This window comes from Dermochelys coriacea, chromosome 1, assembly GCF_009764565.3.
Source record: "Dermochelys coriacea isolate rDerCor1 chromosome 1, rDerCor1.pri.v4, whole genome shotgun sequence".
Taxonomy (NCBI): Eukaryota; Metazoa; Chordata; order Testudines; family Dermochelyidae; genus Dermochelys; species Dermochelys coriacea.
Window position 1 is genome coordinate 37,916,959 of NC_050068.2, and position 7,974 is coordinate 37,924,932.

Here is a 7,974-nt window from a genome sequence, read left to right on the forward strand (position 1 = left end):
TCTGACATCATAAAAACTTGTAATACCTAAAAACGGCCAGGAACCTGAATCAGCAGAAGACATGCTGATCCCTCTTCTTGTGCAATTCAAGTTTGGGGTCACCTACCAGTCAGGAACAAGGACAAGGAAAGCAGAAGCATAGTCCCAAAAGAATGAGTACTACAAACCTGGTGAGGAGACTATGTCCATGATTCTCAAGCCCTCAAACTTCATTTCTGGCATCACAGCCCACAACCTGTTATCCTCCATCCACTCTCAGTTATCTAGAGATCTCTTTGCCATCCAAACTCATCAAGCCTGAGGTCCCAAAGAGGACCAGACTGCTACAGGCTTCATGTTGCAGGACAGAAGTCTATACCATGAGGAATGCATGTGTGCTTCCAAAGGGGCCACCTGGCTTCACGTCCGACAACTCTGCCACAATGCTCCCCTAGCAAGCCACATCAGCCATTCTAAGACCCAAGACCTAGTTTCCAGGGACTTTTGGTGGCCTGCCATACGCACCTCTGTTGTGTCCTGCGCATATGCTTCCTAAACTATCATTAAGATGATTGGCTTTCCTTGATCTGTCATTCTGAGTTTTCTTAAAACAAATGCCACACATGCATCCACCAAGAAAACACCTTTCTTTACTAACTATGGGTTCCATCTTCATGCTCATCAATTGTTTGGAGGCAAACTCACAGCCCACATATAGCGGGTACACCAAGAACTCTGAGGCAGTTAGAAGGCACCAAAGCAACCTACATACAAGTATGCCCAGTGGTCCCACCAGCAAAAACCTGGCTTCAGGACAGGGAATAAGGTGTGGCTGTCCACCCAGAATCTGTGATCAACTCGCCCCCCCCCCATGAATCTGGACCATAAGTATCTAGTACCTTTCCAGATTACAAAACAGATTAACCAGGTTACATTCAAGTTACAGCAAACAGATTCCCTCAAGATTCACCCAGTCTTCCATGTCTCTCTTCTAAAACCATTAATCAAGAATCCCTTCCCACTCCATACTACTCCCCCTCCTTCACAGATAAATATTTGGGGCCAAGAAGGATATGTGATTCAGCAGATTCTAGTCAGGTCTGAGAGAAACTACAATATCTAAATGACTGGGATGGGTACAGCCTGAATCTCCTGTGCATCCTTCCCCATGCTTACCCTGAGAAACCAGGCCCCAACGTCTCTAGATGGCACTCTCAAGGGATGGGTACTGTCAGGAACTAGGGCCTGTAGCAGAACTAGTCTCCAGGCAGCCTCATCAGTACAGCTGGCCTGCAGCAGACTGCCTGATTGGCCACACCACCTGATTGGCTGTACGGGGCAGTAAGCCAGCTCTTAAGCCACCAGCAGTAGCAGTAATTCACTGTCTGCTCATGCACACCACTGTGCCTGTATCTGTGTTACCCTGTTCCTGCTTCCCCTGCCTTGCACCCAGTCTTGCTTCTGTCCTGACACTGCCTTGAATCCCTCTTCGTCTGCTCTCCTGCTCGCTCAAGTTTGAACATTGGCTTTGGCTTCTGATTACTGACTCTGGGCTTGGCCCTTGACTCTGGTATCCAGTTCCTGCCCTCCAGTTTGGCCCTTGGCTTTGACCTCTAACTACTGACCCTACTCCTTGGTTGCCAATGCCTGATCACACCACTTGGCCTGACACCCACTCTGACCACTAGGCTAGACTCTCCTCATCCCAATCAGCAGATGCCATCCCTAGACACAAACAAATAGTAAAAGATCATGTCATTAAAAATGTCTAGGCGTCAGACTGTATATCTGAAGAAACCTCATTTACTTCACTCCCAAAGAAATACTGTTTACTGTCAAGTTATCGGGTGGACTGTTACCTCTGACCCCTTCCTGGTCTCTCCGAGTGTAACTCTTCAGGTCTGTCTCATGCCTCTAGCTGTCACCTCTGTCTCAGGGGGGAAAAATCAAACAGTTCTCCCACTCTCAGACTGGGCCTTGGCTGCAGTGCTCTGTTTATCAGCCATGATTATCTCAGCAGGTCTAACTTATGTCCAGACCCAGCAATTCTCAGCTCCACATTGGTCATGCTTACACTACATATTTTCTATTTCATGTTTCTACAGCACCAATTGTACTATTTAAGGACTGATGGTAACATTTGGCATTTAGGTGCCCAAGTCCAAAATGTAGATCCCCAAAGCCCCTGCTCAACTACTGCTTTACCCTGTAAATACCTAAGTATCAACCGATAAAATCCTATAGACCCCTAAAAATCTGCCACTGGGCATACACACCACCACTGCAGTCCAGTCCAGGCAACCAGGCATCTAACTCACACCTAAACCCCAGCAGAATCCTCAAACTGCAATGCCCTGCCTATCTGATAGACATGCTCAGTGGCTTCCTAATAGCTTGTGCCCTGTACAAAATGCCAGAAGTGGAGGTGGTGCCCCCTTTGTACGTTTTAGCCTATGGTTAGAGTACTCACTCAGGATGTGGGAATCCCAGATTCAATTCCTCCCTCTGCCAGATGTGGAGCAAGAATTTAAACCCTTGTCTCCACCTTTCAGGAGATTTAGTCCAGAAGTTAGGGCTAAAGATATTCTGGGGCTGTTCCCTCTCAACCTCTCCTGTTTAAATTGTTCCACTTCTTGTAAACAAACACCTTCTGGAAAGAGTGAGAAAAACAACTATAAACCAGTGGTTTGGGGACTCACCTAAAACGTGAGAGTCCCAAGTTCAAGCCCATGCCAATGACTACCCAAGGTGAGTGCTCTTTCAGTCAGGCTAAAAATTTAAGGGGGGGGAGCACCTCCACCTTGTTTTTTGTAAGAAAGGTCTTAGGGCTTGTCTATACTTAAAATGCTATGCTACGTATGCTGTCGGTGTACGTAACCCACCTCCCCAAGAGATGGTAGCTAGGTAGGTTGACAGAAAAAGACTTTCCTCGACCTAGCACTGTCTACTGGCTAGCTTAGGGGGCTCCCTGATCAGCTTGCTCATTTTTGGGATCCCATTCTTAGACACCTCTCCCCAGGCATTGTATAGAAGAGCCTGTATACCTAATGTGGGGCTATGAATTCCATTAGGCAATAGGACACCTAAATGTTGGACATTACAAGACTGAGTCTAAGCCCCTTTGTGGATCCGCCCTTACGTAGCACTTTGAATACGTATACTGCATTCCTGTGACACAGGCAGGCAGGCAATACCTGCAACTGATCAATACAGAAAATGAGGCATAGCAAGGTGAACTGGACTTGCCTAAAGCTACACAGTATTACACCTCAGGACTTCCTCCCAACCCTGCACCTGTTGATTCACACTAATAAAATGCCTGTCAACAAACATGTACTGTAAATAGTAATATCTAATCCTCCATCAGTATGCTATAGTCTGACAAATGCAACTTCACACTTCGTTAAATAAAATTAGCGTAATCAGTTACATTAGCATTAAGACAAAGTGGTATTTTTAAATATCCAGGCTGATAAAACCAACAAGGGCAAGGGAATCACCTAGCTAAGAAATATATTTTCATGCTTTAAATTTCCTTGACTTAGCTAGTTTTTAATGGTAAGTTTGAAAACAAAGATTTGCATTATCTGTATCAGACATTTATCCAACTTAACATAATGTACAACGGCTCAGGGCTATTGTGACCATTATGTAGATCAGTATTTAGAGATTTTAAAATGTACATTTGTTATAAATAATAGCAACAGATGCTTCATTGCACTTGTTTATGAAGTAATTCCTTATTATTCTTCCATATCTGTACATTCATTGATCCAAGCTGAAGTTTTATAAGAACATCAAGAGTTAAAAAGCCTTAGGATATTGTAAATGAAAAGTGGACTCCCCCCAGCTGCTTTACGGACTAAGTCACTTTCAACTTTTATTTTCAAACTGAGGAGTGAGCTCTAGTTTCAAGCGGGAGCGATTTACAAATTCAAAGCTCCCCCCAACTCTCAAAAAGCCCTGGAGGCGGCGCGGGAACGTAGCTGAACCTGACGCGCCCGCAAACCTCAGCAGTCCTCGTCGGGCTGGTACCGCGGCCGCCTCCTGCTCCTGGGCTGCGGAGGGCAGACGGGCGGGTGGGTGTTTTGTTTCTGACATGAGGAAGGTGTTACAAAGCATCCTCCTCGGTGCAACAAGTAGCCGAGGGGCTTTACCGAGTTGCACTTTCGCTCAACCCCCTCCCCGCAACGTAGGGCTTCGCGCAAGTCGGGTTTATGCGCCGGCTCCGGGAACCGAGAACCAAGATTAGATGGTAGCGGACGAGACGGAGCTAGCAGAGGAAAAGCATCAACTCCCATCCCCTCCCGCAGCGGCTTCAGCCCCGCCGCAGCCCCCCAAGCCCCTTCTCCCCAGAACCGGCCGGCCCTTTCCCGCAGTCTCCGAAGGGAGCGGGCAGAGAGGAGGCTGGGGGGCGGACCACTCAGTGTAGAAGGGGGCCGAGAGGAGCCCAGGGTGAAGGGACAGCACCGGGAGAGGGGGGCGAGCAGCGTGGCGGTGGCAGGGAGGGACACAGCCCGGGGGGAGAGAGACCCAGCGCGGGAGGGACACAGGGCTCTAGAGAAGGAGTTACGCGGCGGGGGGGGGGGGGGGACAGCCTTGGGGGCGGGGCCGCGGGGGGGACACAGGCCGCCCGGAGGGGCCACGGGGGGGAGGACACAGATCCCCGGGGCCAGAGCAGCGGAGGGGGGGGGGGACACACACACAGGCCCGAGGGGGAACACGAGCCAGACAGCCCCGGGGAAGGGGGGAGGAAGGACCAGGCAGGCCGCCCCCGGTCATCTGATAACGGGCTCTGACAGCTACTCGCTCCCCAGACTCCGGGAAGCCGCGGCGACGGGGCCGGGCCGAATGCGGCCTGGTAAGCGGCGGGTCCGGCACGGCGCAGACACCAACCCCCTCCCCTGTTCTTCCCCGCGTCCCCCTCACCTGCGGCTCCGCTCCCCGGCGGGGGGCTCTGCCGGCGGACTCGGTCCCACCGGGTCTCCGATGCGCTCTCGGTGGTCCGCTGTGGGCAGGCCCCCGCGCAGGCCCCTCCGCGGCCGGGCAGCAGTCGCTGGGGTCCGCCCTGGGCTGTTCGCTGGTGGGTCAGGGCAGGAGACGCGCAAAGCGCCGCTGACAGCTACGCAATATGGCGGTGGCTGCCGCCGTTTAGATTTTCCTCCTCGTTGTTACGGGGCATGCGCGAAGAGGTGTGAGCATGCGCACTAGCCACGGCGAAGCCGCTGCCCGCCGCTCCCCGCCGCGGGGGGCTAAGAGCGCGCGACCGTGAGGAGCCTTGGTATAAAAGAGGGTTCGCGGGAGGGTTGGCGGCAAGAGGGACTAGGGGCTACGTAGGGGAGAGGAGCGGAGCACGAAGGGACCCTGCGCGCAAATACGGCAGAGGGGGTCTCGCTCCTGAGAAGTAGTGTTGGGGGGAAGGCAGGAGGTGTCGTGTCGTGTCGTGTCGTGTCGTGTCGTGCCGGGACCAGCCCCAGTATGACTCCTCATTCTTCTCCTCCCATCTATCCAGATGGTTCTTGGCACGTGTGGACGCTGCTTCCATAGGTGATATAAGGCTAATTTTTCATGTCTAATGCACATGTGTCTAGAGGTGGTGGGGGACTTGCCAGTGCCACACCCCTTGGTTTGAAGAGGTTTCTGTCATATACAGGGTTTACGGTTTGGTTGAATGGCCCTGAGCACCCCCACTATACAAATTTTTCCTGCAACTGTCATACATACACTGGCTGCATGGGTGGTTCCCAAGAGCTGTGTTTGGCCCTGGATATTAGAGAGACAAGGTGGGGGAGGTAATTTCTCTGATTGGACCAACTTCTCTTTGGTTAGAGAGACAAAGCTTTCAAGCTATTGGGCCCTGAAGAAGAACTTGGTGTAGTCTGAAAGCTTGTGTCTTTCACCAACAGATCAGTCCAGTAAAAGATCTTATCTTGCCCACCTTTCCTCTCTAATAGGTGCCCCTTCACAAACCTGCTTCATTAGTGAAATATTTTTAAGTGCTCCATTTGGCAGCACACTGTCATACTAAAGCTTATTACAATTCTCCCTTTATTTTTTGTATTACTCCTTAGGAGCCCATGCCTGTCCTGCACTGTGCAGACAGACCCCCCCACACCCCCAGTTTGAAAGGAATGGGGCTCTGCAGAGTTTCAGCTGGAGTTATTTGGGGAAGCTGATTCAGTTACATAGGCTGTTGCCTCTAAGGCTGGGACTTCAAGAAGAGGGTGGCATAGGCGCCGACTCCGTGGGTGCTCTGGGGCTGGAACACCCACGGAAAAAAATACTGGTTGGTCAGCACCCACTGGCGGGGTCAGATCTTTAAGCACTGTGGGTGGAATCTACAAAGAATCTTAGGTGTTGCAAAGCTGAGTGTTATAAGGCCTAACTTTTAGGTGCCTAGAAAATCACAGGAACAACACTGCAACCCACAAAACCCTAGGCTCCTATACAATGAATGGGAGAGATAAGTGACTAAGAAAGCGATCCACAAAATCTAGCTCACTATCAGGGAACCACTTATGCTAAGTATGCTCACCCATGGGAGATACCAAACAGGGGTTTGGTCCGAGCATCCGCTCTCTGAGATGGGGCAAAAGTCCAGGCTCTTGGGAGACACATACTTTGGCTTAGTGATCCATGAACAGGCACCTACTACCTGGAGACAGACATCTTATGCTAGTAACCATACCTGAAAAGAGTAATTACAATGAAAATATTATATAAATAAGGCAAGGTTACTATCCTGAGTAAGCATTGTGCAAGATGATGGAAGATTAGAAAGGAAAGTAAGATTTAAGGGCACGGGGGAAGAATAGAATGTTAACACCTCCTATACCAAGGGGCAATTGGCAGGCCAATAACTTCTGTTAGAAAACATATTACACAGACAGCACAGACAGATGAGAGAAGAATTATAAATAAGGCTATGATTTACTCAGTTATTTTTCGTAAAAGTCATGGACAGGTTACAGGCAATATACAAAAATCCATTGCCCGAGACCTGTCCGTGACTTATACTAAAAATAACAGAGAAAATCTTGAGGGAAAAGGAGAGGTACCTAGGGCCAGCAGCACCAGCTGCTGGGGTCTGCCCAAGCAGTGGCTGGTGTGGCTGTCCCTGTGCCCACCTGAGCAGCTAGCCCCCGGGGTCAGCTACACTGGCCATTGCAGAAATCATGGAGGTTGCATGATAGACACAGAGCCTTAATTATAAATAACTTACTTGGGATGGTGGGAGGGAAGGCAGTCATTTGACACAGATTTCTCCTGTTAAAAATTGCTTCCCTGGACCAAGGCAGAGAAAGTTACATATTTTGATAACTAAATAACGAGTGTGAGGATTCTGACACTACACTCCAGCCATCTCCTTACCTCCAAAGTGCACTAGCGTCAGCCAACACCCACAGGCCCAATAAGGACTTTAACCCCATGGTCTGGTTACTGTTGCCCACCATAAAAGGAGGTGGTTGCTCTAGGACATCATCTTGCCACATGTGAACACACACATGCTAAAGGGGCTAAAATGCTGCTTCACACATTCTGGGATTTTTGTGGTGTGGGGGAAGAAAAGAAATGCTCAGGCTCTGACTCCTTTTCTATCACTCATGAGGTGTGGAGGAGAGACTCAGACTATCCTCAAGTAGGGATGTGGATTGTTGAATATTATTCTTCATATAAAATTCCTCCTTCCATGGTGGGTGGAGGGAGTAGCAACAAAAAGAAAATTCTGGAGAAAAATGGGAATAAAAATACTGAGGGAGACCCAGCTGCTTCTCTGTTTTGCTGTTTTATTTTAGTTTTTTTTTTTATAGGAAAGGTGCTCTCTCCTAGAGCGACAGTATAGCCAGGGACACCAACCAGCAGATCTCAGTATGAAGGGATCCACTTGAGTTAACAACTCTGAGTCATGCAGCAGCTATTAATATTCCTTGACCTCTGGCTGTCTGATAAAGAAAGAAAGGTTGGAGGAAGAACAGAGAGGAATTTCTAATTAAA

The 7,974-nt window shown here is 49.5% G+C and overlaps 1 protein-coding gene across 1 annotated transcript in view; it reads right to left on the minus strand.

The window, feature by feature from the left end:
- The window catches only part of RDX (radixin), a 99,894-nt gene extending 94,692 nt beyond the window's left edge, over positions 1-5,202 (minus strand). Inside the window, exon 1 of the mRNA XM_038413896.2 lies at positions 4,909-5,202. The gene's annotated coding sequence lies outside the window, so the exon portion shown is untranslated. The remainder of the gene's footprint in view (positions 1-4,908) is intronic.
- Positions 5,203-7,974: the final 2,772 nt, after the last annotated feature.